General features: G+C 41.3%; 1 protein-coding gene across 16 annotated transcripts in view; it reads right to left on the bottom strand.

Moving 5' to 3' along the window:
• The window catches only part of EPB41L3 (erythrocyte membrane protein band 4.1 like 3), a 226,594-nt gene that overhangs the window by 52,681 nt on the left and 154,854 nt on the right, over nucleotides 1–19,059 (bottom strand). The window lies entirely within an intron of this gene.

Below are 19,059 nucleotides of genomic sequence, written 5' to 3' on the forward strand. Positions count from 1 at the left end.
CCCCCAGGTGATCAGGCTCTGGGCCTGAGAAGAATTAACCCCATTCCTTGTCTTAGGCGGAAGTCCCCTTCAAACTTTCTATCCCAGTCCTTACTTAGAAATTCTAGCTATGGATCACTTTCTAAAGCCCGTTAAACTGTATTAGTTTTTGTTTACAGCCACAAATTTCAATTTTGTATCACAGAGTTCAACTTTCTCTTAATTGTTTTTTTTTAGAGAAAATCCTTTCTCTTAAACATAACAAACATGTTCATTAAGTTTAAAGATTTAAATTATCATTTATAAATGTAAGATGTAGATATATGTGCTGTATTTTTGGCCATAAAGCAGTCAATTGGAGAAAGAAAAAAGGCAGTCATCTGGGGAAAAAAAAATCCATCAGCTTAATTTATGGTGATATACAGTATCATATTTTCATCAAAGGTCTTTTAAACTTGGCCTTGGAGTTGGAGATGGATTAACTGGAAGCAATTAAGCTAAACTACATTTTGTCTGTGCAGTACCAACATTTCACATCTCGTACCTTAAGCGTATTTGTCTTTAAGATTTAATGTAGTAAGAGAAAAATAAGAAAATTGATAAACAATGGGCATACCAAAAGAGTAAGTATCCAGAAGACGTGTCAGTGGTATGTATTACTGTGCAACCGCGAATATATTGGAAATTACTTAGTCCCCTCAAGCATGACTATTTAGGAGAAAAGATAAATGTAGGATAGAAAAGTGAAGCCTGAATTGTAACCAGCTGAATAATCAATGTTGAATTTGAAAAAAGTTTAATAGTGTATGAAAATAAATTACATGTTAGCCAGACTGTGTAACATTGTTCAATGGATATAAATAAATGGTATGACAATGAAGTGCTGCTCGCTGGTTTAAATCCTTTATTTGTAAATAACAGCATATTGCTTCTGAATAATGCTTAACAAATTATAAAGTTTGCACCAAAAAAAAACTGGTTCTTCTGATGCTTCCATTGGTATGATGTCCAGTTTAGAGATAAGAACACAGAGGCTCAGAGGAGTTACATGGGAGAGGCAGTCTTAGTATTGCCTATGACGGCGGCTTTAATAGGTAAACCTGGCTTTGAGTCTTCCTTATGTCCCTTGCAGCTGTGCGGACCTCGAAGCTTTCCCTCTGTAAAACGGGTACGATACCATCTACTTCTTTGTAATGGTTGACATTAAAATGAAACAAAGTATTCCAACTTGGTCCAGTGATAACACATGTCAAGCATCCCACAAACGTCAGCTATTGATATTATCAGCCTACGTGATTGATAAATGGCAGAATACGTAATATAGAACTCACTAGGCATTTCTGTGGTAGGAGCACATATACAGCTCCTTGTGGTGCCAATAAACATACTTAGTATTAATATGCCCTGCTCTTTTTTCAGATATCAATTATCTGCTTACTGTCTAACTGCTTTAACTAGAACACAACACACACACACACATACACACACACACACACACAAATACACAGCAGTGTCTGGCCAAGTACTTTCTCAATGAGTAAAAACAAATCAAAACAAACACAATAAACCTTCCTCTACAAAGCCTTCTACATCCTCAGAGCCAGCAGACCACAGCCAGGCCCTCAATGGAGGAATTATTCTGGTCATGCTGCAGGCGGCCTTGGGCATTGTTTTATTAGCTATCTTCTGGCTGCTGTCTTCTTCCTTTTGTCAAACAGGTGGAATGATTAGCTCAAGCACAGACCACTGTACTAACTGGTTCTTAATTTTCTGGCTTCTCACTATTTGATTTCTATTAATGAACCACAGCTCTCTCTTGAACAGACCAGATTTTTTCTTACTATTTTAAACATATTTGAACACTATAAACAGTCCTTAAGACAATAACATAGTGGTCCATTCCTCACTCTGAAGGGTTTTTGGGTTTGTTTCTGTTTGTTTGTTTTGGCCCTAAGAACTAAGACGGGTTGTCTAGAATCTGCTATAGATGGTTATATGTAAACAATGAAATTCCTATCTGCCGAACGTCACCACAGCCGCCAGCCAGCTGGATGACACTGGAAAGGCCTCTCCCGTCATGTGGGCCTTCACCTGCACATCCTTGAGTGAGGATGGATGACTCCATGGAGCCAGGTGATCACGGGCTTGAGGCTGTAACTGGGCACCTGTGCTCATGGCCAACATCACTAATGATCACAGCTCACTCCCCCGGGCAGCCCAAATGCGGCTTCAGAGCCCTTCCGCACACGTGATGAGAAAGACCCTGGCAATGGATGGAGTTAGCACAGGACACAAAATGGGACTATTTTGTAGCCCCGGACAGGATCCCCTCTGCAATCACTCCCAACTCCCCCAAATTCTTGATTCTTCTTACTCAGATAATTTTTTTCTAGTGCATTATTTAACTTTTTAAGTCAATTATTTCTACATGTTGACATTGTGTGCATCTTTAGGTAGTAACATCTAAAATATGACTAAAGCTCAACCGTCACTGGACCTTTTAGAGAATTTATGTTAAATATTCGGTTCCCAAAGATAGGATGTTCATTAAGTGATCAAATCTAGGCACCTTACTTTCATTGGGTATGTTTATAACAGCTATAATGAGTCAAGAATTCAGTAGAGGCTAGTGGGAAGCAGTCGCATAGCACAGGGAGATCAGCTCGATGCTTTGTGACCACCTAGAGGGGTGGGATAGGGAGGGTGGGAGGGAGGGAGATGCAAGAGGGAAGAGATATGGGAACATATGTATATGTATAACTGATTCACTTTGTTATAAAGCAGAAACTAACACACCATTGTAAAGCAATTATACTCCGATAAAGATGTTAAGAAAAAAAAAAAGAATTCAGTACATTAAAAAACATTTTTTGGACAGAGGTATTCTAAAATCAATGGATAATTTACTTAACTGGAGACAATGAACAGCTTTTAGTCTCATTTGCTGTTTCCTGTGAGTTTTTAAGTCATGTCTCTGACTCAGATGCATTCGCAGTCTACATAACCATTGACTTTTAACACTGGACATTAAGGAAAGTGGATTTTGCTTTCCTGGAGTAACAAACCAATGGTGGACTGCCCTCTCTCTACCCTCTTTTTCCACTTAAAATTGGGTTTCTGTTTCTAATAGAGAAGATGAGGATACGTCCATCATCACCACTCAAACACAGCAGATGAAATAAGCTTTTCTGCAGCATTAATGAAACTTCCTGCAAGTCCAAGATAATTCAAGATTTTTACAATGTTTGTAAAACACTGGTTCTCAAGGTCTTATCAACCAGCATCACCTGAAAGTTTACATTAGAATTTTTATTTGTACTTTCATTTGTCTAACAACTTTTAAGAATTAATTTCAGAGTGTTTTAGGATGGGGGAATTTCAAACATTTCCCAAAGTAGAGAGAACAGCATCATGAAAGCCTGCATACTCATCACCCAGTTTTAACAAATGCCTCTGAAGACCACAACTTTGGTTCATCCGGAGTTCTGCTCCACTCATCCTCCCCCTGGGTATTCTGAAGCATCTCAGCAAATAATTTTGTCTCTATTTATCTTAGTATGTAACTCTGCTCTTTTAAGAAATGTAATCTCAATAACTTCATCACGTCTAAACAAAAGTAGCAATCAGGGTGGGAGGGAGGGAGATGCAAGAGGGAAGAGATATGAGAACATACGTATATGTATAACTGATTCAGTTTGTTATAAAGCAGAAACTAACACACCATTGTAAAGCAATTATACTCCAATAAAGATGTTAAAAAAAAAAGTAGCAATCAGTTCATAATATCACCAAATATCTAGTCAGCACTTTAATTACCCCAATTATTTCAAAGATTTTTTTTTTCTTTTTCATTTTCTTTGATTAGCCCATACACTGCAGTCGGCTGACATATCTCTCTGGTCTCTCTTAATCTGCAAGTTCTCCATTTATGTTGGTTTTCCCCTTGAAATTAACTTGTCTAGGAGACCAGGTCATTTGCCTGTAGAGTTCGCTCAGTCTAGACTTGCTGTTTGCATCTCCATGGTGTAATTTAACATGTTCTTCTGTCTTCTGTATTTCCTGTAAACTGATAGTGAAATCTAGAAGCTTGACCAGATCCTTGTTTGACTGGTTTCCATAAATGATGCTGTGTAATTTCACCAGGAGGCATAAAGTTAACTCTTGCCTTTTTGTGATATTAGCAGTCACTAACGATCATTGCCCTAGATCCATTAATTTGAGGTGGCAAGATGGGACTATTCGAATCTGGACCTTGGTCCCCCATTTATTAGTTGGAGTATGTCTATGAAGAGACACTTCTTTTTGTCAGAATTATTTATCCAGTGACATGGTCTGATGATGGAAGCCAGGATCAATGCTCACACCTTTTCCTTTATCCAATTTCAAGATAACGAGTTGGCTTTCTAGCACCATCCAGAAGTCACCAATTAGGATTTTTGTTTTCTATTATCACTATGAACTCATGGGCTAAATCAAGCTTGGCGTGTTTCAGTCCATTACAGGTGTCACGCATATTGATGCTCTAAATGTCCCCAAGTGCTCTGCCTTGCATTTTGCCTGTCAACTCCCATCCTTCACAATGCTTCTCCAGTGCCACTTCTTTACAGCATTTCCTGTCCTCCCAGCCAAATGTGATTTCTCTCACCTTTGGACATTAGAGCACTTTATGGTACCAAGAGGGCACGTTCCATATTCTGCCTTGTATCACAGCTGTCTCTCTGTGCACTCGCCTTATATCCCGACTGACTATAAAGACACTCCTGGTGGCAACGTGCCTCCTGTATTTATTTTTTACGGAGCCTCATTTTGGTCAAATACCATTAAGAGAATAAAAAGGTAACGTGATGAAACTTAAAATTTTTCTCACTAGCATAGCATAACCAATGTTGCCAAAGCAATATTTTAAACTAGTGGTTTTTCAGCCGTGGATCCTGGGAGCATTTAAAATATGCCAATATCCAGGAACCCACCTCAGGTCAAATAAATCAGAATTTCTGAAGGCGGGCACAAGGCCTTTGTATGTTTTCAAGATCTCATTTGCAGGCATGGTTGAAAGGTACACTTAAGTTTACAACTTAAAAATTCTTAAATGGAGGACTCTAAAGCAATTTTTCTTTTTTTTTTTTTGAGGAAATGTGTAACTTCTTCAGATTTAGATCCACACCAGTTTCTTTCAGGCCTTCTTGTACCAACACTGATAGCTGCATTATGATAAACTTTATTTACACACACACACAGTCTTAAAATCTTAAGACACCCTTTCCAACAAATTTTCTTAAGAAACGTTAAGTTCTCAAGAAATGAAAAACCAGCCACACGCTGAAATAAAATGATACAAATGAGCAATGATAAACCACCAAACTAGAAAACCAACCAATAAACCAGCCAAACAATGAACCTGCATTTAAAGCTATGAACGAAATACACAAAATAGAAATGTTTTTGAGTTTGTTGAATTTTTTTTTTTAGCTCTCCCTTGGTAGAGCTAAAACATACAGACTTTAACTCAAGAACCTGCCACCTCACTAAAAAATGACCCAGGTAGGTTAACAAATGTCTTGACTTCCTCTTTTGTGAAGGAGTAAAAGCATTCACATCTTCCCTGGCAGGTCAGGGAGGTGATGGGGAAGAACAAACACTGGGCACTGAACCCAGGGGAGGATGGAGGGAGGAGCTTCTCTTGATTGACAGCTGACCAGGAGACGGCACACCTGCGGACACATCCTCCGAAATGAGCGCTGCCTTGATGCTCAAGTCCCTGGAAATCGTGTCTTGATCTGTGCTCAAGTCATGAGCGCACAAGCAGGTAGCACAAATTGTACTAAACCTCAGCACAAGACTTCAACAGAATCTGTCTTTTCTTCCAGTCTCACAAAGCTACGAATCAGCCTGGGGAAAGGCTAAAAGCTGAAATTAGAGAAATTTGTAAAATCAAGTATAATCTTCTTGCCTTAGAAGACGGGCTGCAGTTCTTATTTATCTGAAGCTGCACAATCACAAAGAAAATGAGGCAGAGCACGTCGTTCTGCCTGAGAACTGGAGCTAATCAATGGTCCCTACTTCTTGGGGGGGGGGAAATGCGCCCCTACTTCTTGGGGCAGGGGAACCAAAGCCATCAGCACCAGGGCGTGCGGGTATATCCTTGAGGCTCCTCGGGATCTATGTGCGCATTTCTTTAAACCATCACTGAAAAAAAAGCCTCTTGTTACACTGGCTAAGGCTTATACCACGTGCGTTAATACAAGGAAACATAATATTGAGACCGTTCAGGGAAACTGACACTTCCGTACCCTTATTTCAGCTGCTTTGAAATTTGAGGGAGCGCCAGCCCTGTAAGCACTTTATTCTTTCCATCATATATCTTCTTCAAATGGACTGCTGATTTTCTTCTGAAATTATATCCTTCCGTGTATTGTTGCACGGTGTGGAACTTGTATTTCTGCTCCCTGAGGACAGGAAACTGTGCAACCTTTTTAATGACCCCGACAGAGTGTCCTAAACACAGAAGACATTCAACATATGCGCCTAATAAGCGCTCCGGGCATGAATCTGAAGGAGGAATTTCTCCTCACATTATCTTCGATTAATCTTGATGAAAAATGCCATCATTTTTTTTTCATGCTTCCTTCCCTAATTGCATATTTCCACACTGAATGCTTTTCCATTCTCCTCACTTCTAAAGGTCAACTGGAATTCTCTTCATTTCTAAATGATGGCAACACAATTTGCCTGGTGTTATAGGAGCGTGTGGAGAGCTCAGCAAACTAACTAAGCCTGAGCTTGAGCCTAAATCGGACACCTGGACTCTGTGTAGGTCATTTTTTCCTGGGTTTTCTTTTTTCTCTGTCAGATAGAAAGATGTTCTAACACAGTCTGCCCTGAAATTTAAGTGGATTAAAAAAAAAAAAACCTACACTTAGAAAATACCAAGAGGAATAAAAGATGACGATGGTGTCTGGTCTGTGACAACAGTCCATCAACATTCGAGAGAGATCTGAGGCCGGGAAGGTCTAAGAAGCAATATATGGCCCCAGCTGCCCTGTGTGCATCTACTTCCATTTGGGGCTTTCTGTCTCAAGTGTACTTTCAGTGCCAAGTTTAATAAGCACAGTAGGAAGTCCATTATCCCCATCACTGCTGCCAGGATCCATGCCCAGAGGGGCAGGACCTAGTCTATGTACTAAATCCCAAGTGTGATCCAGGCAGCGAATTCCGAGGGCTGATGTGAGAAGCAGAGATGATTTTTTTCTGCCTAGATGTTACATATCTTGCTAGCTCTTTCTTTAAATTCACAAGCAATCAGCTTTTTAGAAAACCATAATAGTTTCTTTTCACATTATTAATAAGTCAATCAATGATTATTCTGCCACTTTCTTAAACTCAGCTCAGTTAGCAATAGAGATCTGAAGTGGCCTGTTAAAATATGAACCCGGGACCACTTCCTGGTCTTGCTAAGTTTTTAAACAATACAGTGATTTATTTCCATGTCTCAACTGTCTAGAAACTTAGAATTCATCTAGCATTATTTAAATAGCTTCAAAATGCAATTTTAAAGATATTATTCCTATCCAATTCAAGTCGGTTTTCCCACCATTCTATTCTAAGTGAGACACATCAGACAGCCCCAGGGCTGGACCCTGGCTCTCCAACTAGCTGGCTGTGAGGTGAGACGGTCACTGAACCTTTCTGAACTTCACTGCCTTCATTAAAAAGTGGAAATAATATTGGTCCTTACTCATAGGATTGTTGCATTAAATAAAACACAGGAAAGCATACGTATTGCCTAGCCCATGGGCAACGATAACCAATAAATGCTGGTGATTATTAGTAGGTCCCTTTTCATAAGAAGCCCAATAAATTTAGGTTTTCTAATGCTGAAATTTGGTATAGAGACTGACATACCACTGATGCCTATTTCATCTGCAGTGAAATCATCCCATGCCTCTTGTGAAAAACAAATCTCACTGTACAGGTAAAAGGGAGAAACGGCTGAAAATAGTATTATTATCAGTAAACTAAGGGTACATTCAATTATCCTTTGCAAACACATACAAAATGGTTTTCAACAGGCACTGGGTATACTGGCATATTTTGGTACATCCTAGGCCAAAACATGATAGTTACGTATTATCACAGACATGGCATGCAGCACAACCAAAACAAGAAGGGAGAGTTCAAATGCAGTAGAGTCGACCTAGGTTTGACGGAGATTCTCTGAAAAAATACTTTTAGCACATACACGGCAAAAGTCCATTTGTGCACGTGAAGCCCCTCCACCTTTTTTAGAAAGATGCCTTTTTCTTTCAGCCACAATCTGTTTCTGTCTTCATTTGTTGTCGTCATTTCAGCCTCTGTTTGAAATCAGACTTTTGTGCTCAGAGCCATGTACCGTGGTAGATGATAGCTTTTCAGTGAAGCGTGCTTCTTCCTGGCAAAAACATTGGGCTCGCTTTTTCACAAAGAGCTTCACATCACACATATGAGATGTTGGCAGCGAGTAGTCAGACAACATTTCCTGCTGTTAATCTGCTAAGGATTCAGGTCACTAAGCCAATGTGTGCCAAACGAATGCAGAAAAGGAAGCCCTTGGGAAGAGCAATGCTTGAAAGAGACACAGACTTAAACCTGAATCTTGTAAAAGAACCACAGGGCCTAATTCAGAATGACGCGGGACTTTGTGAAATTCTTCCTGGGAGAGGAAGGACTTATTTCTCCTTTCCAAGACTATTCTCAAAAAAAAAAAAAAAAAAAAAAAAATCAAACAAAACCCAAATTGTGATTTATAACTCATTTGGTCAAATAAAGAGCTGTAGGCAATGTAAATGTTGACAGTGAAAACACAACTTTTAATAATATACATTTAACGAGTATGAATTTGTAGAACGGCCACTTTTCAGTCCTATAAGGCACTGATGATCAAAACCATATAATAACAGTCAGTGCTTTAAACAAATAAGTCTTAAGTGAACCAGTGTCCTTCAACTGTTTCCTCTTATTAACGGGACAAGGCTGTGAGTAAGCACACAGAGGAAGGATTTCAGGGTTATTACGTAAACTACTCACATAATTAAAAAATGTAATTATATCATCTCGCTAGTTAAAATAGAGGTTTTAAATTAAAATAATTGTAAAACCTATGAAAGACCTATCATGAAAACATAAATAAATGGCAAAAAAAATAGGACAGGTGATGACACTTTCAATGATACTTAGGGTCAGTCTGGCCTTCACTGAAAGCATATCATATTTTGGATTAGTATTTAAAATCCAGTAGCTGGGGGGAAAAAGCCTTTGTAATCATCTAACTTTCTGATTCTACTTACATGTTCTCCAGCTTTGTCGGACACGTGCAATAGCCCGTGTGGACCACCTGGGGTACCAGCAGGTCTACACGTCCAAGGTTGGGATTGCTTTCGGACCTCGCTGTCTCTATCAGGGGCACCCTGGTTTAATGCTCCTGAGCTTGCAATCCTGAAAAGCCAGCATTAATCCTCTCGGCCCAGCACTTCCCACACCTGGGAGTGGGGGTGAGAGGAGCCTGCAAGCCCTGTAAAGAAGCGAGGCCCAGGCCTCATTCTAGAACCAGACCAGACTCGTCCCCTTGGGTCAGCACGAGGTCCCCTCACTGCAGCCGTCCCAAGAGCTCATTTAACCTTGAGAGAATGTTAGTCTCTGCTGACTCCTGAATCTCAGATGGTGATTTCTTTGAGTTTTGTGGTTACCATTTATTTTTAAAGCACGAATTGCATTAGCAAATGGCAGTAAATAACAATCACAGAAAAACTGAAATGATTAGGCAAACTGAATCCAGGAGACAAATGGCTTTTAAAGTAGGTACAGCCTTTTGCCCTAACAAACAGCTGTAACGTTCTTTCATTGACAGGAAAACTTAAAACCATTCTATTCAAGCAAAAAGTAAAGTACTACACACTCAGATTATTCTGCTTTTTCTTGTGCTCACAAGAACGCCACTGTCTTTCCCGGACCTTATCGGTGTTCAGAGTTGAACTGGGAGGTTCGGGGCTGAGGGACTTTGGGAAGTTCTTCGGGACTTGAGTGATGCAGCTTCCCCTTCTCTGAAGGTTGAGCCTCTAAGCCAGTCCTGCCTGCTCCCTCCTGGCTTAACAAGGACTGAGGGCAGCAAGATGCCTGCGATCTCGGGGGCTCAGGAGGATGTCAAGTGAAATTCAAAGGAGATGACCCCGGAGATTTTATCAAATGTATTTTCACTTCTGTCTTTACATTCAAAAACTTTTTGTGAGAATATACCCATGTGGGAAGACCAGAAGTTGGCTATCAGACTCAGCAGTGAGAGCACAGACGGCCAGACTGAGGATGCGGTCAGACCCCATCATCACGGTGGGGGAGGTCCTGCCTCTTTGGCACCCCCCGCGGTGCGTCCTGGACTGCCTCGACCCCCTACTCCATCACACAACCTTCCTCCAGCCCCTCTCCCTAGGCTTCCTCCTGCCAAAGTCTGCACAAGCCACCTTCACATCCTGGACCCTTCCACCCACCTAGCCTTCAGATCTCTCCTCAAGCACCCCCTCCTTAGGACTCCACCCCCCGGCCGCCAGGACCAGGTCTCAGAGAACGCGTTTTTATATCTTCTGCATTGCACTTGTCAAGGTGGCAATTTCACGCTGCTCTGTGTTGTGATTTGAGTAATGGTAATGCCAGCCTCTCAGGTAAGCAGATTTTACCCACAACTGGATTCTCAACACGTACCCCTGTGCCTGGCAGAGAGCAAAATTAATATTTTTTGAAACAGGAAAGAAAATCAAGCAAAATAAATGCATCTGGGGTTTATTTCCTGTTTCAAAGCTCTTCAAAAAACTGCTCTGTTCTTTGAAATTTATTCAGGATCAGTTTATTTATATTTTTCTACCACGTGGGTATAATCTGCTCTGCCCAGATCTAGACTGTTGGATTTTTTTCCTAATCTCTGCAAGAAGACAGTATTTCAATCCCGCAGGTGGTAGACCTACTAGCTTTTTTTTTTTTTAACATCTTTATTGGAATATAATTGCTTTACAATGTTGTGTTAGTTTCTGCTGTATAACAAAGTGAATCAGCTATATGCATACGTATATCCCCATATCCCCTCCCTCTTGCGTCTCCCTCCCACCCTCCTTATCCCACCCCTCTAGGTGGTCACAAAGCACCGAGCTGATCTCCCTGTGCTATGCAGCTGCTTCCCACTAGCTATCTATTTTACATTTGGTAGTGTATATATGTCAATGTTACTCTCTCACTTCGCCCCAGCTTACCCTTCCCCCTCCCCGTGTCCTCAAGTCCATTCTCTGTCTGTGTCTTTATTCCTGTCCTGCCCCTAGGTTCACCAGAACCATTTTTTTTTTTTTTTAGATTCCATACGTATGTGTTAGCATACAGTATTTGTTTTTCTCTTTCTGACTTACTTCACTCTGTATGACAGACTCTAACTCCATCCACCTTACTACAAATAACTTAATTTCGTTTCTTTTTATGGCTGAGTAATATTCCATTGTATATATGTGCCACATCTTCTTTATCCATTCATCTGTCGATGGACACTTAGGTTGCTTCCATGTCCTGGCTATTGTAAATAGAACTGCAGTGAATGTTGTGGTACATGACTCTTTTTGAATTATGGTTTTCTCAAGGTATATGCCCAGTAGTGGGATTGCTGGGTCGTATGGTAGTTCTATTTTTAGTTTTTTAAGGAACTTCCGTACTGTTCTCCATAGTGGCTGTATCAATTTACATTCCCACCAACAGTGCAAGAGGGTTCCCTTTTCTCCACACCCTCTCCAGCATTTACTGTCTGTAGATTGTTTGATGATGGCCATTCTGACCTGTGTGAGGTGATACCTCATTGTAGTTTTTATTTGCATTTCTCTAATGATTAGTGATGTTGAGTATCCTTTCATGTGTTTGTTGGCAATCTGTATATCTTCTTTGGAGAAATGTCTATTTAGGTCTTCTGCCCATTTTGGGATTGGGTTGTTTGGTTTTTTTGATATTGAGCTGCATGAGCTGCTTGTATATTTTGGAGATGAATCCTTGGTCAGTTGCTTCATTTGCAAATATTTTCTCCCATTCTGAGGGTTGCCTTTTCATCTTGTTCATGGTTTCCTTTGCTGTGCAAAAGCTTTTAAGTTTCATTAGGTCCCATTTGTTTATTTTTGTTTTTATTTCCATTTCTCTAGGAGGTGGGTCAAAAGGATCTTGCTGTGATTTATGTCATAGAGTGTTCTGCCCGTGTTTTCCTCTAAGAGTTTTATAGTGTCTGGCCTTACATTTAAGACCTATTAGCTTTTAAAATTCCACCTCAAATGTTGCAGGTTAACTTCCTGATAAATTTCTCAATTTCTCCCAAAGGGCGAATGGTCTTGAGCTGGGGCTTCACTCCATTACTTTCATTTGATACCCGCTCTACCCCTCACGCTGAAATAGAAAAACCCAAGGTGGGTTATGGTTTTTAAGGACCTTCCATGACTAAACTGCATGAGATCAGCCTGAACTCCCAGGTACCAGGAGTCCTGCACCTGCTCAGGAAGTCTGTCTGATGAATGTGGAGAGCAGTTCCATGCATAGGACAGGGATGCGTCCTGGATTCTCCTTTAAAAATTCTTCTTAAAATGCCTGGTTAAGTAGCAGATTGGAGAGTTAACTACTAAGTGTGCAATTGGTCCTGCCACCTAAAAACTTTTCTAAAACTGAAGTCAATATTTTTGTAGGAGTCACAATATTTAATGGGCTTACAGTTAATAATCCTATAAAGGGAATGGACTCATTCACACATCTAGGCACAGACTTTCCTGTGAGGTTACCTAGAAGAGTACAGAGGAACTTATACTGCTCAAGCTTTAAAGTTTTTTCTGAGCTGAAATCATTGAAGTCCTGGTCTGTCCACAGTGTCGGGGTCCTGGGCATCCTTTGTCTCCACACTGGCCTAGATCCAAATGTCTGAGGTGTGTCTTAACTTCATCCTCAGGCATTTTTGTGGCCATGTCCTTGAAGAAGGTGGGTGATGGTCTTTCTGTGAACACGCTTGTCAAGCCCTCACCTCTTTTGAGATATCAGTAGCATCCCTAGCTCTGCTGTTAAAAAATATAGTTCTCCACTGAGCTGGCAACTTAGAAAGCTGCACATCTCGGATACTTAAAGAGAAGCATCATCTCCAACCGGCAAATCACTACTTAGCGCTTCTTAAAGGTTTGACTGAGAGAATCAACAACCACTGAGACTTTCCTGACGGCTATTCATAATCTCACAGAAGAAGCTGACAGAGAGCTTCTCTCAAACGATGGGACCCTGAATGAAAATGCTTCTAGCCAGCAAGTGGGGTGCTTTTACTGTGTGGACACTGTGAGGTGAGCGCTCTGAACACACGTTTTATGGGTTCATCTCTTTCCGGCTTCTTCCTCTCATGTTCTCTTGGTCCTGCTTTCTGCTTATTTGTTTTCTTCTCATTATAATGTGTATTTCTGTAAAAACACCTTAAATCCTTGTTAGAACATGGCTGGGTGTACATCGTAGAAGCCCCAAGTTAAAATAAAATGTATTTTTGAAACAAAGTACCTTTACAATTTGGATGGGGTTTTTTTTCCCTATGACGACGACTTCTTGACCTAGTAGTACTATTAAGGAAGCTCAGCAAGACCTGATATTCCCGACGGTGCCTTTTTGTTTTTTTTTTTAAAGGAATAACTGGAGATATGAACTGAAGCATTTTGCTTGGGGTAATCCTTGAAAACTATCCCGTGTGCTTTACAAGTTCAGTACAGGGGCATTTCCCTAAAGGACGTGGTGGCTCTTCCAGTGACTTTATTTGCCGTCACCATGGCATTCCATAAGAAATAACAAGTCTCTTTATTCCTTCCAGTTTCCCAAACACCATCCTAAGAACCAATTCTTGTGCTGGCTGTATGTCCGCATACCATCGCTCATGCCTACACGCAGCCGCGGGGCGAATGAGGTGCATTTCGAAGTGTAAATATGACTTTGAGATCAGAATTTCTTTCACCCTTATTAGAAAATGACTCCAAATGTGCATACCAGTTAAACACAGCTGTCTGTCACATGTCCGACACAGCAAAGATGTCTCGTTTGTCAATGAGAAGAAACCCCCACTGATCAAAGCCCTTCATGAATTAATACCTAACCTGGCCATTTAAAATTGCCATTTGTAGAGACACCCTGGACCCGAACTGCAGGAAACAGTCACTAGGCAACACTAACAAAATAGATCGGTCTTGGCAGGAGAAACAAAAGGAAGACCCAATATCCATTTATCTAGAAAGAAAATATCCACAATAGTCATCTGACAAGGGAAATCGCACCAGGTTATAGGAAGCTAATGTTCTTGATGGAAGTGTGATGTGTTCCAACAAAAAGATCCCATAACTTAGAATCCGAGACCTCTTCTAGAAGAAACAAATAAAAACTTGAAAGTGTTCTGGCTGGTCAATACAACCCACAAAATTGAAGAGGAAAAGAGTCCTTGGCTTTTTGGCCGTCGAGAGAGGGAACCCGGGGCTCAGCACCAGATGCCCTTCGGCCCTGGATCAGGAGGAGGTGGAGGACGGGAAGGGGGTGGTATTTCCTGAATGAACAGCAGGGCGTGACCACAGCCCCCGAACTGGAAAACTGCGGGCGTCTATGTATGGGGGGGGGCGTATTTTTTTCTAATTTGAGATTAAAACGTTCAAGAGAACTTTCTGAATAACACCACCCCTTCACAGGTACTTAAAGATCACGATGACACAGCGTGCTAATGTAATACTAGTCCTAACGGTCTTCTTACATTGTTCCAAGAAACAGGGATCAGTCGTTCCTTCCAGGAAATATAATGTTACAGTTCTTAACACTTTGTATAACTGAAATTCTAATGTACAAAAGACAGCAAAAAGCCCAATTAAAGAAATAAAAGGAAGGATAGAATGGATAAAGAAGATGTGGCACATATATACAATGGAATATTACTCAGCCATAAAAAGAAATGAAATGGAGTTATTTGTAGTGAGGTGGATGGAGTTAGAGTCTGTCATACAGAGTGAAGTAAGTCAGAAAGAGAAAAACAAATACAGTATGCTAACACATATATATGGAATCTAAGGGAAAAAAAAAAGGTCATGAAGAACCTAGTGGTAAGACGGGAACAAAGGCACAGACCTACTAGAGAATGGACTTGAGGATACGGGGAGGGGGAAGGGTAAGCTGGGACAAAGTGAGAGAGTGGCATGGACACATATACACTACCAAACGTAAAATAGATAGCTAGTGGGAAGCAGCCGCATAGCACAGGGAGATCAGCTCGGTGCTTTGTGACCACCTAGAGGGGTGGGATAGGGAGGCTGGGAGGGAGGGAGATGCAAAAAGGAAGAGATATGGGAACATATGTATATGTATAACTGATTCACTTTGTTGTAGAGCAGAAGCTGACACACCATTGTAAAGCAATTATACTCCAATAAAGATGTTAAAAATAAATAAATAAATAAAAAATAAAATACCCAAGAAATTTTTGACCAGAAAAAAAAAAAAAAGAAATAAAAGGGCGGCACAAGAATCCATCACAATGAATGACACTAAGTTATTTCTCGGTGGACAGCACCTGGGGCAAGCCCTGGCCTCCTGTTTTCTACATTCAGTAGTGCCACGCCTTGATGGCAGTTAGAAAGCGATACTGGGAACACTGGCCTATGTAGATTCTCTCTTGGATCTGTTTGAAGGAGACCCACTCGACCATAATCACTGCTGTAATGTCCCCATGGGGTCAGGCACGCCCAGTTCCTAAGCTGGGGGTACGGCCCAAAAGGGAAGGGGTTGGGTGTATGAGAAAAGCTGGGGATGGGGTGAGGGGACACGGGACAAGGCACTCCCCATCCCAACTCTAAACATCAGTGTTGCCCGGAGCTCTGCTGTTAATGCTCTTCCCACTCATTCACTGGCCATCTGCACGATCTCATTCACTCGTGCATGTGAATGAGTGTGAGAGATATTGGCTCCCACAGAGCCTACCAGCCTGACTTCTCTTCCAAAGGCCGAACAATGTATCCAATTGCAACAGTAGATTGCTACTTTCATATTCCAAGCACCCTAAATTCAGTAGGTTTAAATTAGATTCACTATCTTCCCCCACAAACTTTTCTTCTTATACTGTATTCTATAAATGTGGACGCCATTATCAGTTACTGTCTCTTCCACTACCCACATCCCTGCCCACCCATCCAATTAATCAAGTTTGCTCATTTTCAGGATAGGTCTTTAAAATCCATTCTCTTCCCTCTGTCCCACTTGCCTCCGTCTTGGTTCTGGTCCTCAGCATCTCTTGGCTGGTTCATTGTGATGCAGCCAGTTTCAAGACTCTTCCTCCTCAGTTTCTATTTAGTAGAAGTACACTTTCAAAACACAAATGGCCAAATAGCTCCCCTCAGAAGCACCCCATCACCTATTGTGATTTCTCATCTCCCTGGTGTACATGCCCCACACGATCCCTGGGACTGCGGAGAGAGTGGATCTTACTTTAATCTAATGATTAGGTTACATTAGCTGGCACAGCTGTCCTTATGATAGGGACATTATCCAGGTAGGCCTGACCTAATCAGGCCTGAGCCCTTAAAAGCGGAGAGTTTTCTCCAGCTCATAGCGGAAGTGGGGTGGGCAGAGAGATCTGAACGTAGAGGGCTCTAATGTGAGTGAGGTTCTCTGTGGCCAAGATGGAGGGAGACTCACAGACCGGACAGCCAACTCAGGAGCCCCAAGTGGTCCCCAGCTGACAGCCACCAAGACAGTGGGGACCTCAGTCCTACAACCAGGAGGAAATACATTCTACCAACAGCATCAAAAAGCATGAAGATGCATCTTTCCCTAGAGCAGCCTCCAGACGAAGATGTAACCAGTGCACAACATGATTTCTGCTCTATAAGACCCTGAGCAGAGGACTAGCCAAAAAATGTGAGATGATAAATACGTGTTGTTTTAAGCCTCTAAGTTTATGGTAATTTGTTACACAGCAGTAGAAAACCAACATATACAAACAATACCCAACCTTGTTAGCAAGTCAAGCCCATCCTCCCTCATGGGCCCTTGGTCTTCCTTTCCAGCCTCAGCTGCTCCTGACATTTCAAATTCTCCCTGTGTGCTTTTCACATCTCCTTATGTGCCCAAATTCTAAACAGAATTATGTAAATATCCTGAGTGTAATTAGAATTATTCTGGAAATATAAAAATAAGTAAATAAAATAAGGGAATGCCGCTTGACTTAAATATCACTGCAGGGAAAGTCAGCCAACATATTCTAATAATAAATATCTATCTGCCAAAAAGTGATTGGACACGTGCTTACCATTTTTAACAGCATGAACCACTGTTGAGGAATCTTTGCTTGTAAGGAAGTATTTACAGACAGCTAAAGCTCTGGAGTCATGCTTTTTATACATCAGCCCTATCTCAAAACCTAGGTCCTAAAAAAGAAAGAAGAATCCAAGAAACGTGCCTCAAACAGCCACTCCCAATTTCTTCAGGCAAGAAAGTTCTCTACAATAGCAGAGGATCCGTCCCAGCATGAAATGGAAGTGAGTTGAGTAGATTTCCAACTCTTTCCTTTTTCTGAGTGGCTCCTATTGTGCCCCTAGTTATTTTATTAAAACCCAGCACATCACAAAACTCCTAATAGGGTAAGAGTCAAGACTCCCCTATTCTCTACTTGCTACACAAGGGCAAATATAGGATGACCTGCATTTTGTAAGACACTTAAAACCGAATAGTAAAGAAGCCTCTTCGAATACACTACTCAGACTTGCTATGAAAGAAACCGGAAAATACAAAGAATCAAGGCTTCGTGGAACTAGAAAGACAATTAAGGGACTTCTGAAGGGAACGAGCGTGAAGGAAAAGCGGTGTGACCTCGTCAGACCCCTTCCCTAATACTTTCCTACACACCTCGAGGAGTTCATCACCGAAGCCAAGGACCGCTGCCTCCTCACTCACCATGAAGTGGGGGTCCGCTCAGGAAAAGAAGCTAGCACTGAAAGCCAGAAATGGGGTGTGTATAATTATTTTCAGAACATATTCAGGCTTGTTAAACACCTACTGATTCTGACACAACAGCAATAGACCCTTAGCTGCAACTTCTGTCTGATCTCAGCAGGTGTAAGCCGGACAGTGTGAGAAAAGCAAATTTCCTGTTTTCTAGGTCAGTGTCTTAGTCCTAACAAGCTTCTAGGTAAATGGGTGTTAAATCTTAAACACAAGCACAGTTACCTCCTGTTCCTATTTAATACGATCATTCAGCATTTCCCAAACTGTCAGAAGAATGATTAGCTGATATGGAAACACTGATAATATTCTCTCCAGGTTGGGGGAAAAAACCCTAGAAAGGGAGAGTCAAGATGAACTTCACTTTCTTGCATTTAAGAAATACCTTCCAGTGTCTAATATACTATTAGGTGATAAGAGGAAATCTCTAAACAGTGTGGAGGCTACGATCCTGTGGCTTTGTTGTTGTTGTTGAAAAGACTTAACATTTTTAGAGCAGTTTTAGGTTTGCAGCAAAATTGAGGGTAAGGTACAGCAATTTCCCACATACCCCCGGCTCACACATATACCCGTGCCCAGCCTCCCCCATCATCAACATCCCCCACCAGGTACATTTATTACCATTAATGAACTTACACTGACACATAACACACCCTAAGCTCCTAGTCTGCATTACAGTTCACCCTTGGTGTTGTACTTTCTATGGACATGGACAAATGTATAGTTACATCATTAGATCGCCAGTATCCTACAGAGAATTTGCACTGCCTGAAACGTGCTCTGTGCTCAACCAATCCATCCTTCCCTCCTCCGACCCAACCCCTGGCAACCACTCATCTTTTTACTGTCTCCATAGTTTTGCTTTTTCCAGAATGTCCCAGAGTAGATGGCATCATACAGTATGTAGGCTTTTTCAGATTGGCTTCTTTCACTTAGCAACATGAATTTAAGGTTCCTCCACATCTTTTCATGGCTTCATAGCTCATTTCTTTATAGTGCTGAATACTATTCCATTGTCTGGGTTCTAACAGTTTATTTATCCATTTACCTATT

Source organism: Balaenoptera acutorostrata, chromosome 13 (genome assembly GCF_949987535.1).
Source record: "Balaenoptera acutorostrata chromosome 13, mBalAcu1.1, whole genome shotgun sequence".
Taxonomy (NCBI): Eukaryota; Metazoa; Chordata; class Mammalia; order Artiodactyla; family Balaenopteridae; genus Balaenoptera; species Balaenoptera acutorostrata.